The sequence below is a fragment of the Jaculus jaculus genome, chromosome 5, assembly GCF_020740685.1.
Source record: "Jaculus jaculus isolate mJacJac1 chromosome 5, mJacJac1.mat.Y.cur, whole genome shotgun sequence".
NCBI lineage: Eukaryota > Metazoa > Chordata > Mammalia > Rodentia > Dipodidae > Jaculus > Jaculus jaculus.
In genome coordinates this window covers 74,115,417-74,132,697 of record NC_059106.1, presented here as the reverse complement: position 1 = coordinate 74,132,697, position 17,281 = coordinate 74,115,417, and positions in this window count along the sequence as shown.

Below are 17,281 nucleotides of genomic sequence, written 5' to 3'. Positions count from 1 at the left end.
CATGCAGTTCAATGGGAGAGAGAAATCACCAGTGAAGATACTCAACAGTGGACACTGCAAGCCTTATATTTGGCCAGCCAGGCCAAATGAGCCAACATGTGCAATAGTGGCAGGTCTGTCATGGTGGAAACCAACTGCCCTCCAATTGGACTGGAGGCCCACTCCATGGGGGGTGGGGAACACATCCCTGATACTGAAAACTTAAAACTGGGGTAGTCAAGAGCCCTAGGGGTGTAACATCTGCTGATGTCTGAAAAAATGTATATACTATGCTTATCAAACTGCCCAGTAAGCACTTCTCTTAATGTTCATGCCCATATATTAATGCTACTCTCACTTTTGGCAGAGAAACTTCTCTTTTCAGATGGCAGTGGCCTTGGGATGACTCAGAAGGCATCATGGTGCTAGAAGGAAAGTGACAGGCGTGCTCAGTACTGTAATATTTCTATCACATATTCCAAGGCTCAGGGTCTAATGCAGAAGAGGTGGCGGAAAGAATGTAAGAGCCAAAGGAAGGGTAGGACTCCTTACAATGTGTTTCCCCTAGACACAAAATGGTCATGGTATCCATGACCTCACAGTGCCTGACACTACCTACACAAGACCATCATAATAGAAGAAGAAGATGACATTAATATAAAAGAGAGACTGATTGAGATAGGGAGGGGATATGATGGAGAATGGAGTTTCAAAGGGGAAAGTGGTGGGAGGGAGGGTATTACCATGGGATATTTTTTATAATCATGGAAGTTGTTAATAAAAAAAAAAGAATCCCAATACCCACATAAGCCAGATGCACAAGGTGGTGCATGTGTCTATATTTCCTTTGCAATGGCAAGAGGCCCTGACATGCCCATTCTCTCTCTCTCTCTCTTTCTCTCAAATAAATGAATAAAAATATTTTTAAAAATCAATTTTAAAATTAATTTTAAAGTGGTGGTGCAGCACTCGGGAGGCAGAGGTAGGAGGATCGCCATGAGTTTGAGGCCACCCTGAGACTACAGAGTGAATTCCATGTCAGCCTGGACCACAGTGAGACCCTCCTCCCTCAAATAATAATAATAGTAATAATCTTTTTAAAAGCATTAGGGAGGCACAGGTAGGAGGATCACCATGAGTCCAAGGCCACTCTGAGGCTATACAGTTAATTCCAGATCAGCCTGGGTGGAGCGAGACCCTGACTCAAAAAGACCAAAAAGGAGGCTGGCGAGATGGCTTAGTGGTTAATATGTTTGCCTACAAAGCCAAGGACTCAGGTTTGATTCCGCAGGACCCACGTAAGCCAGATGCACAAGGTGGTGCATGTGTATGAAGTTCACTTGCAGTGGCTGGAGGCCCTGGAGTGTCCATTCTCTCTCTCTCTCTCTCTCTCCCTCTCTTTCTGTCAAAATAAATAAATAAAAATAAAATATTTTAAGCCAGGTGTGGTGGCACATGCCTTTAATCCCAGCACTTGGCAGGCAGAGGTAGGAGGGTTGCCATGAGTTCCAGGCCACCCTGAGACTACAGAGTGAATTTCAGGTCAGCCTGGGCTAGAGTGAGACCCTACCTCAAAAAACCAAAAAACATATATATTTTTTAAAAGACAAAAAAATTAATTATAAAAAGCCCTATTTTTTAGCTGGGCATTGTGAAACATGCCTTTGATCCCCACACTTAGGAGGCTGAAGTAGAAGAATTGCTGTGTGTTCCAAATCAGCTTGGACTACAGAGTGACTTCCAAGTCAGCTTGGGCTAGAGTGAGACCCTACTTCAAAAGAAAAAACAGAGCCAGGCATGGTGACACATGCCTTTAGTCCCAGCATTCGGGAGGCAGAAGCAGGAGGATCATCATGAGTTCAAGGCCACCCTGAGACTACATAGTGAATTCCAGGTTAGCCTGGGCTACAGCAAGACCCTACCTCAAAAAAAAAAAAAGGAAAGAAAAAGGAAAAGAAAAATTAGGGCTGGAGAGATAGTTCTGCAGTTAAGGCCTTGCCTGCATAGCCTAATGACCCGGGTTCAATATTCATATTAAACAAAGTGGCACATGTGTCTGGATTTTATTTACAGTGGCTGAAGACCCTGGTGCGTCCATTCTCTCTATCTCTCTTTTCTTTGTCTTTGTTTACAATTAAATAAATGAATAAATAAATATAATTTTTAAAAGAAAATTTATTTTTAAAGATCTTTTAAATTTTCAATGTATTTTATTTATTTGCACACTAGAGAGAAGCATATATGTGGAGAGAATGGGCTCATCAGGGCCTTCATCCACTGCAAATTCCAGACATAGGCTCCACCTTGTGCATCTGGCTTATGTAGATCCTGGGGAATCAAACCTGGGTCCTTTGGCTTTGCAGGTAAGTGCCTTAACTGCTAAGCCATCTCTCCAGCCCCCCAACTTTTTTAAGGGATCCTACATTTATGGGCTGGGGATATAACCCAATGGTAAAGTGATTGCCTAGCATGCATGATGCCCTGGTTTGATGGCCTGCACCACATAAAATCAGGTATAGAGGTGCACTGCTATACTCTCAGTAGTGGAGAAGTAGAGGCAGGAGGATCAGAAGTTCATCATCCTTGGCTACATAGCAAGTTGGAAGCCAGCTTGGGCTAAGTAAGCCCTTTTCTTAAAGAAAAAAAATTGAGGTAGGGTCTTGCTCTAGTCCAGGCTACCTCAAAAAACAACAAAGACAAAAACATTTCTGGAGGAGCCACCATTACCATCCAGCCACTTGACTATGCTCTTGGACTATGTTTCTGTGCACTGACTCATGCCAGCACTCTTTTTTTTTTTTTTTTTTTTGGTGGAGGGGGGAGGTTCGAGGTAGGGTCTCACTCTAGCCCAGGCTGACCTGGAATTCACTCTGTATTCTCAGGGTGGCCTCGAACTCACGGAGATCCTCCTACCTCAGCCTCCGAGTGCTGGGATGAAAGGCGTGGCTCAGCACTCTTAACTGATGGGTGCATGCATGAATGAGTGAAAGTAGGCACAGAGGTCCTCTTCTGATCCAGTCAATGCCTGCCTGAGCGCCAGGGCCTGGGCCCAGGAGACGTCGCCAAGAATGTAGTCTGGGGGTCGTTGGCGCTCGGCAGGGAGCGGGGCTCGCACAATGCAGGTGCCGGCCGCTCCCTCCCTTCCGCTGCTTTGAGGCTCCCGGACGGGCCGGCCGCTGCTTCCTGCGCGCAGCCCTGGGCCTGCCACGTCCGGCTATGGGCCTCCCATCCCCATCCCCGGGCTCCAGGCATGCGGGACCTGGGGGAAGAGGCGCCCCTTACTTCTCAGACGCCGGGCATTTGGCAGGTCTTGGCACAGGGGGTTGGTGTTCCTTTCCAGGATGCGCTTCCGGTCGGTGCGGCTACCACGTATCATCCATCTGTACCACCGCGGATGCTTTACCTCGATATCTTTCTGCCCCGCCGGCTCCCTACCTACTTCTTTGACACACAGCGAAGGAGATAGATACCCTCTTTTATTTACTTATTTATTATTTTTAGTTCATTGGGGGGGGATTTTTTTTTTTTTTAAGTAGGGTCTTACTCTAGCCTGGGCTGTCCTGGAATTCACTAAGTAGTCTCAGTTGGCCTCAAACTCACGGCGATCCTCCTACCTCTGCCTCCCGAAAGCTGGAAATAGAGGCGTGCGCCACGACACCCTGCGACACCCTCTTTTAATTTAGCCCCCACCCCCCAGCCCCACAAATATGATGACAGTTACAGCGTCTGCATTATGGAACGCCTTGCTGGTGGTGCAAAGAGCCTCTCAGAGCTTTGCGTGGTTGCACTCATTGAGTCTACCCAGTAGACAGACGTGATGCCGCCTAAAATGCATACAGTAGTACGCGCCCTATTTTTACAAGCTAGGTAACCCAAGACCAGAAAGTGCCTTTCACAGATCCTACAGCTAGGGGGCGGCACAGCCCAGAGCCCACTTCGTGTCTTCTGCAGAGTTCTGTGGGACTGCTCCAGTATGAGATTAGGCACTTGGACTTGAGGGCTTGGAAATATAGATGATGCAAGATGGGGCTGCCTTGGTCCTCAGAAAGCTCATCCTCTTATAGAGAAATCAGTTCTAGTCTAGGGAGTTCCAGACTCACTTTGTTACTACGCAGGCAGAAAGGCATGCCTGAGCACCTACGCACAAACAGGTCGTCAGGGGAGCCAGGAGCCTGCACAAAGCCTAAGCACGAGGACAGCACCTCTAGGCCAAACTTGGGTAATAGCATAACAGTGATCTGCCCATGGGACCCCCAACAGCCTGGCCTGCTAAAATGGGGCACTCCCTCCATAGGAACATGTGGGCCTGTCTTTGGTCAATTTTAGAAGACCCCACAGCTCAGCCCTGCAGCTACTGTGGGATAGACATGGGCACGGATATCCTAGCAAGTGTTCAGCAAACTGAAGGCAGGGGAGTTGGAGAGGAGAAATTCTGATTTGTAACATTTGTGGGTTTCCATGGGGTAAATGTATTCTGCCACAGCCAGTTTCAAGCTACCAATGTCAAAGATAGTGCACTTCCACTATAACAGACAGATAGATAATAGTAAAAATGCAATAAAAACAATTAGCGAATAATAAGTTTGGAGTCTTTTGTATTATTATTATTATTTTTTTTTTTTTTGAAGTAGGGTTTCACGCTAGCCCAGGCTGACCTGGAATTCACTATGTAGTGTCAGGCTGGCCTTGAACTCATGATGATCCTGCTGCCTGTGCCTCCCAAGTACTGGGATTAAAGGCATGTGCCCCCATGCCCAGCAATACTTAATTATTTATTTTTAAAGATATTTTATTTATTTATTTGAGAAAGAGACAGATGGAGAGAATGGGCACACCAGGGCCTCTAGCCACTGCAAACAAACTCCAGATGCATGCACCTGGCTTACGTAGGTACTGGGAGTCGAACCTGGATATCTTAGGCTTCTCAAGCAAACTCCTTCACCATTAGGCCATCTCTCCAGCCCACTTATTTATTTTTTAATTATTTATATGCACATGTGCGTGCACATACAACTACACATCAGGGCCACATGTACCTTTTTTTTCTTTCTGTCTTGCTCTAGCCCAGGCTGACCTGAAACTCACTAATTCACCATGTAGTCTCAAAGTGGTCTCGAACTCTCAAACTCACAGCAATCCTCCATGGCACCACCATGCCTGGTTTTTTTTGGAGACAGGGTCTCATGTATCTACATAGGCTGGTTGTGAATTGCCTCCGCCTTCCAAATGCTGGAATTATAGGCATGTGCCACCATGCCTAGGTAGAGTCGTTTGTAATATAGTTTATTTAAGAGTAAGTTTGCCTGGTTTAATTTTTAATGGCAGTGATTAACAAGCAGCTTCCATCCGACAGCGCAGCACAGCCGAAGCTCTCATCATCTGATGTAAGATGGCATGAGCTCACAGCACTCTGGCCCTGGGGCTGGTAGCTTCTTGGCTTTCTCTGCCTCAGGACTTACACATTGGATTTCCCCATTTCTCTAGCGTAGGTTTCCCTCTAGTGGACAGAAGATTCATTTCTAGGTAATGGATGCACCTGTACCCAGAACTGGGCTCCCAGAACAGAGATCACTCATGGAAGGAGTTGGGGGTTATGTATGTATGTATGTAGTATGTATGTATGTATGTATGTATGTATTTACTTATTTTTGTTTATTTTTAAGGTAGGGTCTCACTCTAGCCCAAGCTGAACAGGAACTGACTCTAGTCCCAGGCTGGCCTCAAACTCATGGTGATTTTCCTACCTCTGCCTCCCAAGTGCTGGAATTAAAGGCATGTGTCACCATGCTCGGCTTGTTTTTACTTCTTGTTTATTTTTCAACAGTTATTTTATTTTATTTATTTGAGAGAGAGAGAATGGGTGTGCTAGGGCCTTAAGCCACTACAAACAAACTCCAGACACATGTGCTACTTTGTGCATCTGGCTTATGCGGGTAATTGAATCTGGGTCCTTTGGCTTTGCAGGCAAGCATCTTAACTGCTAAGCCACCTCTCCAGCCCTTTAAATTTTGTTTTGTTTTGTTTTCTGAGGTAGAGTCTCACCCTAGCCCAGACTGACATGGAATTCACTATGTAGTCTCAGGGTGGCCTTGAACTCACAGTGATACTCCTACCTCTGCCTCTCAAGTGCTGGGATCAAAGGCGTGTGCCACCATGCCTGGCTTAAATTTTGTTTGTTTGTTTGCTTTTGTTTTTTGAGGTAGGGTCTCACTATAGCCCAGACTGACCTGGAATTCACTATGTAGTCTCAGGATGGCCTTGAACTCACAGCAATCCACCTACCTCTGCCTCCCCAGTGCTGAGATTAAAGGAGTGTGCCACCATGCCTGGCATAAATTTTTTTAACATTTATTTTATTTTATTTTATTTATTTGAGAGAGGAAGGGGAGGTAGAGAGATATAGAATTTTTATTTTATTTATTTTCACAAGCAGAGAGAAAGAGGGAGAGAGAAAGAAAGGGAGGAAGGAAGAATGGGCATGCCACGGCCTCTTGCCACTGCAAACTGGCTTTATAGGGATACTGGGGAATCAAACCCAGGCCATCAGGCATTGCAAGCCAGTGTCTTTAACCACTGAGCCATCTCTCCAGGCCAGGAGGAATTTCTTAAAGAAGGTCCTTAAGAAGGGACAATAGATCAGGCAGGATGGTGCACGCCTTTAATCCCAGCTCTTGGGAAGCAGAGATAGGAGGATCACTGTGAGTTCGAGGCCACCCTGAGGGACAATAGTTTCACAATTTTCCTGAGGGACAAGGCACTTGATGTTATATCTCTGGAAAAGGCAGTGTCAAGAGATGGTCCTGGGTTTCAGTCCTTACCACAATCTTCACAGCTGCTCAAAAACAAACCAACAAATATTTCAGGGCTGGAAAGATGGCTCAATGGTTAAAAGTGCTTGTTTGCAAAGCCTGCAAATCCTGGTTCAATTCCCAAACCTACCATGTATATAATGGTTGCAAAAGTGGTCTAAAAAAAAAAAAAAGCAGTGCAAGCATCTGGTATTTGTTTGCAACAGTAAGAGGTCCTGCTGGGCCGTACACCTCACACACATATGTGTAAGTAAATAAAATTTTTTAAAGATGGACCTGGTTGTACATGCCAGCACTTGGGAGGCAGAGGTAAGAGGTTTAAGGCCAGCCTGGGACCACAAAAGCCCATTTCATCTCTTTTTGTTGTTGTTGTTCATTTTTATTTAATTGAGAGTGACAGAAAGAAAGAGGCAGAGAGACAGAATGGGCGCGCCAGGGCTTCCAGCCACTGCAAATGAACTCTAGATGCATGCGCCCCCTTGTGCATCTGGCTAACGTGGGTCCTGGGGAATCGAGCCTCGAACTGGGGTCCTCAGGCTTTATAGGCAAACGCCTAACCGCTAAGCCATCTCTCCAGCCCCCCTCCCCATTTCATCTCTTATGTGGCAGCTCAATGTGGCTGCTGTATCGGGCCTTCAGGTTAAGGGACCAGCTCTCCCCTCTACCCAGCTATCAGGTCTCTCTGAAAGAAGACAAACTGGAGAGCCAGCCCACTTTGTGTGGGGAATTAAGCTCCTGCACAAGGCATAGACACCAAAGCAACCCTGATGGAGGTCCATGCTCAGATTGGGCGCACCGGAGAAAATGTAGCTGATCGGATATAAAGCAGGGACCCAGGACACTTGCATTACACTTGGAATCTGTTCAGAAACAATCTTGCAAAGCGCAGACACAAACCGTGTCATTCTGTTCCCAAACGTCTGTGACTCCCAATTGTTTTCAGCGTTAGTCCCAGCTCCTAAGTCATGTGTCCGAGCCTTGGCTGGGAATTTGTTTGCCTAAATGTTCCAAGACAGCAGAAAACTGACATTTTGGGAACTTCCCTTTGGGCCCAGGCAAGTTACTGTGCTAATCAGGTTGAAGTTTAATTTAATTCTCCAATAGTGCTTCCAGACAGGGATGGCCATTTTATAGAGGGGCAAATGCATCTGTGTGACAGACTGAAAATAGATACATTTTTCTGTGCAACTTTAAAAATTTTTCCGTTTCTCTTTTTTTAAAATTTTTATATTAATTAATTAATTTATTTATTTATTTTAAGGTAGGGGCTCACTCTAGCCCAAGCTGACCTGGAATTCACTATGTAGTCTCAGTGTGGCCTCAAACTCGCAGCAATCCTCTTACCTCAGCCTCCTGAGTGCTGGGATCAAAGACGTGCAACACCACACCTGGCTTAATCGGTTTTTATTTCCTCCCATTACACAGGTCTTGTGTAAGTAGTGTCAGGCCCTGTGAGGTCATGAATATCTAGGCCCACTTTGTGTCTGGAAGACAGTATTGCAATCCCCTTCCTTTGGCTCATACATTACATTCTTTCTTTCTTTTTTTAAATATGTTTTTTATTTTTATTTATGAGAGAGAGAATGGGCCCAGAGCCTCCACACACAGGCACCACCTTGTGCATCTGGCTTATGTGAATACTGAAGAATTGAACCTTGCTCCGCTGGCTTTGTAGGCAAATGCCTTAACCACTAAGCCGTCCCTGTAGCTCCCTCATACATTACATTCTTTCTACTACCTCTTCCTCAATGGTCTCTGAGCATTGGAGAGTGTGATAGAAATGTTGGGCTGGAGAGATGGCTTAGTGGTTAAGCGCTTGCCTGTGAAGCCTAAGGACCCTGGTTCGAGGCTCGGTTCCCCAGGTCCCACGTTAGCCAGATGCACAAGGGGGCGCACGTGTCTGGAGTTTGTTTGCAGTGGCTGGAAGCCCTGGCTCGCCCATTCTCTCTCTCTCCCTCTATCTGTCTTTCTCTCTGTCTGTCACTCTCAAATAAATAAATAAAAAATGAACAAAAAATATTTTTTTTAAAATGTCTCAGTGATGAACACTCCACTATCACTTCTTCTCAGCACTGTGGTGAGTTTGTTTGTTTGTTTGTTTGTTTATTTATTTATTTAGAGGTAGGATCTCTCTCTAGTCCAGGCTGACCTGGAATTCACTCAATCTACAGTCTCAGGCTGGGCTTCAACTCATGGTGATCCTCCTACCTCTACCTCCCAAGTGCTGGGTATTAAAGGCATGCACCACCATGTCAGGCTTACTGTTTGTTTTTTTGAGGTAGAGTCTCACTCTAGCCCAGGCTGACCTAGAATTTACTATATAGTCTCAGGGTGGCCTTGAATTCATGGCAATCCTCCTGCCTCTGTTTCCCAAATGCTGAGATTAAAAGCATGCACCACCACTTCCAGCTCTTCTGGTGAGTTTTGAGTCACCCCAGTGATCACCACCACCTGAACTTTTCTAACCAAAAATGAGAGTAGCATTAATATACATGGACATAAACTAGCTATGGTGGCCTACACCTTTTATCCCAGCACTCACTCAGGAGGCTGAGATAGGAGGATTGCCATGAGTTCAAGGCTACCCTGAGACTATACAGTGAATTCCAGGTCAGCCTAGGCTACCATGAGACTCTACCTCCAAAAAAACAAAAAACAGGGCTGGAGAGATGGCTTAGCGGTTAAGCACTTGCCTGTGAAGCCTAAGGACCCCAGTTCAAGGCTCAATATACACAGATATACATAAACATAAGTATTTAGAGGGCAGTTTGGTAGACATAATATATGCATTTAGCTAGACAATAGTAGTAGTTTCCCCTTTAGGACTTATGACCTCTCAAGCCATGAGCTTTAGCCCAGGCTGACCTAATTCACTATGTAGTCTCAGGGTGGCCTTGAACTCATGGCAATCCTCCTACCTCTGCTGGGATTAAAGGTGTGCATCACCACGCCCGGCTTTATTAGGCATGAGTTCCCTCCCGTGGAGAAGGCCTCAAGTCCAATGAGAGAGCGGGTGGTTTCCCCCATTATAGATGTGCACCACTGCACTACTTGGTACATTTGCCATGGTTGGTCACCCAAAATGTCTGCAGGGTGCACTCTGGGTAAGACTGCCAATGACTTTTCCCAACAAACAGCATAACACTTTCCAGCATCCTAATAGCTAGTCTTTTTTTTTTTTAATGTTTTTGTTTTTGTTTTTCAAGATCAGGTCTCACTCTAGCCCAGGCTGATCTCACACTCCTATGTTGCATGTGTGTGTGTGTAGTATGTATGGTATGTGTATGGATATATGCAGATGTGTGTGTCCTGTGGGAATGCTTGCTGAAGCCAGAGGAGAACACTGGAAATCCTCCCTGACACTCAGCTCAGCAGTGTGTTTCCTTGAGATAGTCTCTCTCAACCTGGAGCTGCCATTTGCAGTCAGACTGACTAAGCAGCAAGCCCCAGAGATTCTCCATTCTCTCCATCTCTTAGTACTGGGGTTACAGGTATGTGTGGCCATGCCCAGCTGTTTACTTGGGTCCTGGGGAATTGAACTCAGGGTAAAACTATCTTCCCAACCCAAACTTTTTTTTTTTTTTTTCAAGGTAGAGTCTCACAGGCTGACCTGGAATTTACTTTGTATTCTCAGGGTGGCCTCTAACTCAGTGATCCTCCTACCTCTGCCTCCCAAATGCCGGGATTAAAGGCATGCACCACCAACCCTGGGTAATTTTTTGTTTGTTTGTTTTTGGTTTTTCAAGGCAGGGTCTCACTCTAGCTCAGGCTGACCTGGAGTTCACTATGTAGTCTCAGGGTGGCCTTGAACTCACGGCGATCCTCCTACCTCTGCCTCACAAGTGCTGGGATTAAAGGCATGTGCCACCATGCCCTGCTCTAATATTTTTTTTAATGGGGATGGGGAGATGGCTCAGTAGTTAAAGGTTCTTTTACACACACACACACACACACACACACACACACACACACTTTATTTATTTATTTATTTATTTATTTATTTATTTATTTATGAGAGGAAGAGAGAAAGAGGCAGATAGAGACATAGAAAGTGGGCATGCCAGGGCCTATAGCCACTGAAAATGAACTCCAGATGCATGCACCACCTTGTGCATCTGGCTTACGTGGGTACTGGGGAATTGAACCTGGGTCCTTACACTTTGCAGGTGAGCACCTTAGCCACTAAGCCATCTCTCCAGCCCTAAACATTTTTTGTTGTTTTTTGTTTTTATTTGTTTATTTGAAAAAGAGAGGAAGGAAGGAAGGAAAGAAAGAAAGAAAAAGACAGGTAGAGAGAATGGGTGCACCAGGGCCTTTGGCTGCTACAAATGAACTCTATACACATACGACATCTTGTGCATCTGGCTTATGTGGGTTCTGGGGAATCGAACCTGGGTTCTTTGGTTTTGCAGGCAAGTGTCTTAACTGCCAACCCATCACTCCAGCCGGGTTAAAGGTTCTTGCTTGCAAAACCTGGGGTCAGATTCATTTCCACTGTACTCACATAAAGCCAAATGCACAAAGTAGTACATGTGTCTGGAGTTCATTTGCAGTAGCAAGTGGTCCTGGAGCACCCATATTCTCTGTCTCACACAAATAAATAAAGATATATTTTTAAACTTTTTATGTATGAATTTGTGTGTATGTATGAGTATGCACACATAGCACACATGTGTGAAGATCAGAGGACAACTTCAAGGTGTCTTGAGCTCTACCCTTGTTTCTGGCTTTATGTGGGTCTTGGGGAATTGAACCCAGGTCCAAGATTTACAGGCAAGCACCTTTAACAGCTGAGCCACCTCCAAACCTTAAACATATTTTGGTGAGGGTGGAGATCAAAGTAAGGTCTAGCTCTACTCCAGGCTGACCTGGAGTTCACTATGTAGTCTCAGGTGGCCTCTAATTTACTGATATCCTCCTACTTCAGCCCCCTAGTGCTGGGATTAAAGGTGTGGGCCACCACGCCTGGCTACCTTAAACTTTTGATCTTCCTGCTTCCACCTCTTGAGTGCTGTGATTACCAGTGTGGTTTATGTGTTCAAACACAGGGTTTCATGCTTTCGAGACAAGCACTCTACCAACTGAGCTAGCTACAACCCCCGCACGTTCCTTTTTTCTTTTTTTTTAAGTTGTTCTATGCAAATATATTTTATTTTATTTATTTTTCTTTTATTTTTGTAGTCAGTGAATACATTCAAGTTGGCACCATTGTTAGCCTCCTCCCTGTCCTCCCCCCTCTTTTTTGTTTTTTTCGAGATAGGGTCTCACTCTAGCCCAGGCTGACCTGGAATTCACTAGGTAATCTCAGGGTGGCCTTGAACTCACAGCAATCCTCCTACCTCTGCCCCCTGAGTGCTGGAATTAAAGGCATGTGCCACCATGCCTGGCCACTTTTTTCTTGAAAGCTACTTTTGTTTCTCTGGGCCTGAACTCTTGTTCAGGTAGGTTACTAAATAAGGTGCAGAATCCTCAGAAACCACTGGGTGTGGTAGTGCATGCTTTTATTTATGTGTGGCATTAATTATGTATTGCTGGGTGTGGTGGCACATACCTTTAATCCCAGCACTCATGAGGCAGAGAGAAGAGGATGGCTTTGAGTGTGAGAGCACCCTGAGACTACAGATCAGACTGGGCTACAGCAAGACACTACCTTGAAAAACCAGGTTCAGCTCCCCAGTACCCACATAAAGCCAGATGCACAAAGTAGCACATGAATCTGGAGTTCATTTGCAGAGGCTAGAGGCTTTGGCATGCCTATTCTTTCTCAATCTCTGTCCCTCATTCTTTTTTTCTCTCTCTCTCACTCTCATTTAATAACTATACAAATAAATGCAAATAAATTAATAAAAATAACAAAAAAAGATTTTTAAAAAACTGAGTGAATCTGGGCATTGTGGTGCATGCCTTTAATTCCAGCACTAGACAGGCAGAGCTAGGAGGATCATGGTGAGTTCGAGGCCACCCTGAGACTACATAGTGAATTCCAGGTCAACCTGGGCTAGAGTGAGACCCTACCTCCAAACAACAACAACAAAAAAAAAGAAAGAAAGAAAGAAAGAAAAAAAAAAAAGAAGCAACAGCAACAACAAAAAACTAATTGATGGCTGGGCATGGTGTCACTTGGGAAGCAGAGGTAGCAGGATTGCCATGTGTTCAGGGCCCTGATTGATGGAGTTGTGAATGAAAGGAGGGTGGTGGGAAGGGATTATGATCAGAGCACATTGTGTACATGTATGGAGGTTGTCAAATGTTTTAATAAACCTGACTGACAGCTCCATATATGTGTGAGGGTGGACAGTGTTGATTCATGAACTTTACTAAGGACAATTAGGCAGGTACTTGGCAATGTTACCAGGGGACTGCTCACCTGTCAGTGCCAGTGTTTTGCAATTTTCCCATAGAGCTATCTTCCGTTCTTCCAGAACAGGGTTATACAAGTGGCTGCTCGTCATCTGGGAGCCAAAAGGGGAAAGAGCTGAGTGATCTTACCGTTCAGCAAATGTCCCCAGTTTCAGCACAGTCTGTCACGCCTGTTATCAGCTGTGCCTGGTCTTCTTAAATTCACAGCCTCTCCGCTCAGACTATCTCCTGCCAGGCAAGCAGATAGCAGTTAACCAGCCACAAAGCCAAGTCTAACTTTCCCCTCAGTTTGCTCTTTTTGGTCCCATCCTGCAGACTTGCCTTCGGAGGTATTCAGTGTCTCCAGAATATAAACTGTTATTTGTTGTGAGTACACTGATGGACTCATTCACTTTTTCTTTTCTTTTTTTGGTTTTTCAAGGTAGGGTCTTGCTCTAACCCAGGCTGACCTGGAATTCACTATGCAATCTCAGGTTGGCCTCGAACTCAAGGCAATCCTCCTACCTCTGCCTCACTAGCGCTGGAAATAAAGGTGTGCACCACGCCCAGCTTGTTTTTGTATTGAGCCAGTAGTATCTTGCTATGCAGGACAGGCTGGCCTAAAACTTGCTATGGTGCTCTGAGTCTGGGACTGTAGGTATGTACCACCAGACCAAGCCTGGGCTTGTCTCATATTAACACACTTTTCTCTCCTTCTCTCCTCTCTCACCATAGCTAGCTGCAAATTGTGCTTTCTCTAGCTTTTTTTTTTTCTTTTGGAGGTGTGGTGTGCATGTGTGGTGTGTGGTGTGTGTTGTATATGCTGATGTGGCACAGGGTGATACCTTGTGTGCTTGCCTGTGGAAGCCAGAGGAAAACACTGGGTGTCCCCCTCCATCACTCACCCACCTGTTTCTTTGCAATGGGGTCTCTGATTCTGGAACTTACCATTCATGAGCCACCGTGATTCTCTGATCTCTGTTTCCCCACGACTGGGGTTTCAGGTATGCATGGCCATGCCCAGTTATTTACATGGGTTCTAGATATTAGAATTCAGGCCTTATCAGGCCGCCTCAGCACCTCCTACTTGAACAGGAAGCACACTTAACCACTGAGACATCTCTTCAGCCTTCTCTGAACTTCCAATGTAGTTAGTTCTTGCCTGTTTTCCAGGCTTGTAGATGTTTGTTGTCTCTCCTTACTTCCTTCCTTTTTTCCTCTCCCCCTTTTTTCTTTTCTTTATTCCCTTCCTCCCTTTCTTTCTTTCCTTCTTTCTTTGTTTCTTTCTTTCTTTTTTTTTTTTTTTTTCCGAAGTAGGGTCTCCCTCTAGCCCAGGCTGACTTAGAATTCGCTCTGTAGTCTTGGGCTGGCCTCAGACTCACAGCTATCTTCCTACCACTGCCTGCCAAGTGCTGATAACCTCCTCCATGTAGACCAGCTGACAGAAAGCTGGAAGAAGCCATTCTACATGCAGTTCAATGGGAGAGAGAAAAATCACCAGTGAAGATACTCAACAGTGGACACTGCAAACCTTATAATTGGCCAGCCAGGCCAAATGAGCCAACGGGTGCAATAGTGATACGTCTGTCATGGTGGAAACCAACTGCTCTCCAATTGGACTGGAGGCCCGCTCCATGGGGGGGGGGGGGGAACACATCCCTGATACTGAAAACTTAAAACAGACTCAGAATACCACCAGTGAATAAGACACAGAAGAATGAATATTGTGTGATTTCTTTTTCAAATTTAGTTTTATTTATTTATTAAAAATATTTTGTTGTTGACACATCCCTGATACTGAAAACTTAAAACAGGGGTAGTCATGAGCCCTAGGGGTGTAACATCTCCTGATGTCTGGGAAAATGTATACACTATGCTTATCAAACTGCCCAGTAAGCACTTCTCTTAATATTCATACACTTATATTAATGCTACTCTCACTTTGGGTAGAGAATCTTCTCTTTTCAGATGGCAGTGACCTTGGGATGGCTCAGAAGGTATCATAGTGCTGGAAAGAAGTGACTGGAGTACTGAGTAACATCTTGATCACACCTTCCAAGGCTCAGGGTCTAATGTGGAAGAGGTGGCAGAAAGAATGTAAGAGCCAAAGGAAGGGTAGGTTTCCTTACAATGTGCTCCCTCCAGACATAAAATGGCCTGGATATCCATGACCTCATAGTGCCTGACACTACCTATACAAGACCATCCTTATGATGATGAGGAGGAAAACATCATGACATCAAAAGTAAAAGAGGCTGATTGAAATGGGGAGGGGGTATGATGGAGAGTGGAGTTTCAAAGGGGTAAGTGGGGGTAGGGAGGGCATCACCATGGGGTATTTTTTTTAAAACATTTTTTGTTTATTTTCATTTATTTATTTGACAGCAACAGACAGAGAAAGAAAGAGGGAGAGGGGGAGAGAGAGAGAGAATGGGCCCGCCAGGGCTGCCAGCCACTGCAAACAAACTCCAGACGCATGCACCTGGCTAACGTGGGTCGTGGGGAATTGAGCCTTGAACCGGGATCTTTAGGCTTCATAGGCATGCGCTTAACCGCTAAGCCATCTCTCCAGCCCCGATGAGGTATTTTTTATAATCATGGAAGTTGTTAATAAAAAAATAAAAACAAACAAACAAACAAAAAAAAAAAATAAACTGGGTATGGTGGTATATGCCTTTAATCACAGTTTAATTCCCTAGGACTCACATAAGCCAGATGCACAAGGGGGAGCATGCATCTGGAGTTCATTTGCAGTGGCTAAAGGCCCTGGTGCACCCATTCTCTCTCTATCTGCCTCTGTCTCTCTCAAATAAATTAATAAATAAATAAAATATTTTTATGCTTTTTTTTCAGGGTAGGGTTTCACTCCAGTCCAGGCTGACCTGGAATTCACTATGTTGTCTCAGGGTGGCTTTGAACTCACAGCAATCCTCCTTCCTTTGCCTCCTGAGTGCTGCGATTAAAGGCATGCACCACCACACCTGGCTAAATAAAACATTTTTTAAAAATTGCAGATAATCCCAGTACTTTTGAGGTGACATTAAGAGGCTCAGGATTTCAAGGCCAGCCATGGACCCATAGAGTGTGAGGACAGCATGGACTAGAAGAAATCCTGTCTTTAAGACAACTGGGCTGGGGGGATGGCTTGGCCGATAAGGAGCTTGCCTGCAAGACCAAAGGATCCCAGGTTCGATTCCCCAGGACCAGGTAAGCCAGAATGCACAAGGTTGTGCATGTATCCATAGTTCATTTGCAGCTGCTAAAGGTCCTGGTGCACCCATTCTCTCTCATCTGCTTTTCTCTTTCTCTCTAATAAAATAAATAAATAAAGACTACTTTTAAAAAATGAAAACAACAACAAAAAGATACAGGTAATTTGGATGTCCCTAGGGCAGCATTTGTTACCTTGGTGAATTTATCACCATTCTGGGTCCAGACATTAGCTCAGAAACCACACTTGTTTGTACTAAAAGCATCAGCATCTCTGTGGAACAGGCACACATTAACCAGGCTCAGGAGACTGATATTTTAAATCAGTTGCCAATTCATTAATTTATAAGGGGAAGAAAGGCTTTGAAGCAGACTGGATTTTTCTGTTTGCTGCTGAGTGCATTCTCTCCCTGTGGGCGGATTTACATGGGGAACAGAATGGATTTCAGAAAATTGCTTGGTGATCCAGAGCGTGAGTAAGGAGGGGGATGGACCGAATGGCTCCACAGAATGATGCCTCCACTTCCCATGTTTCTGGACCAGCATCCTTGTCCCCAGAGAGTGCTTTGATGGACACTTCTAGTGATCACCCTGGCAACTCTCCTTAGTATCTAGCTTCTTCAGCTGCCCAGACCCTCTTGACACAACACTGGCATTCTCTTAGCTATCTTAATACTTTCAGGCTGGGGATATGGCTCCATGATAGTGCATTTGCCTGGCATGTATGAGGTCCTAAGTTCTATCCTTAATACCACAGAAAGAAAGGGAGGGAGGGAGGGAGGGAGGGAGAGAAAAAAAGAGGGAAGAAAGGAGGGGGATGGAACAATGAAAGAAGGGAAGAAGGGAAGGAAAGACCTTAATTCCTGTATCATCCTCCCAAGTAGCTGGCATTTCAGATGTGCAAGATCGTGCCCTCACTGTACTAATATCTTTCTTTCTTTCTT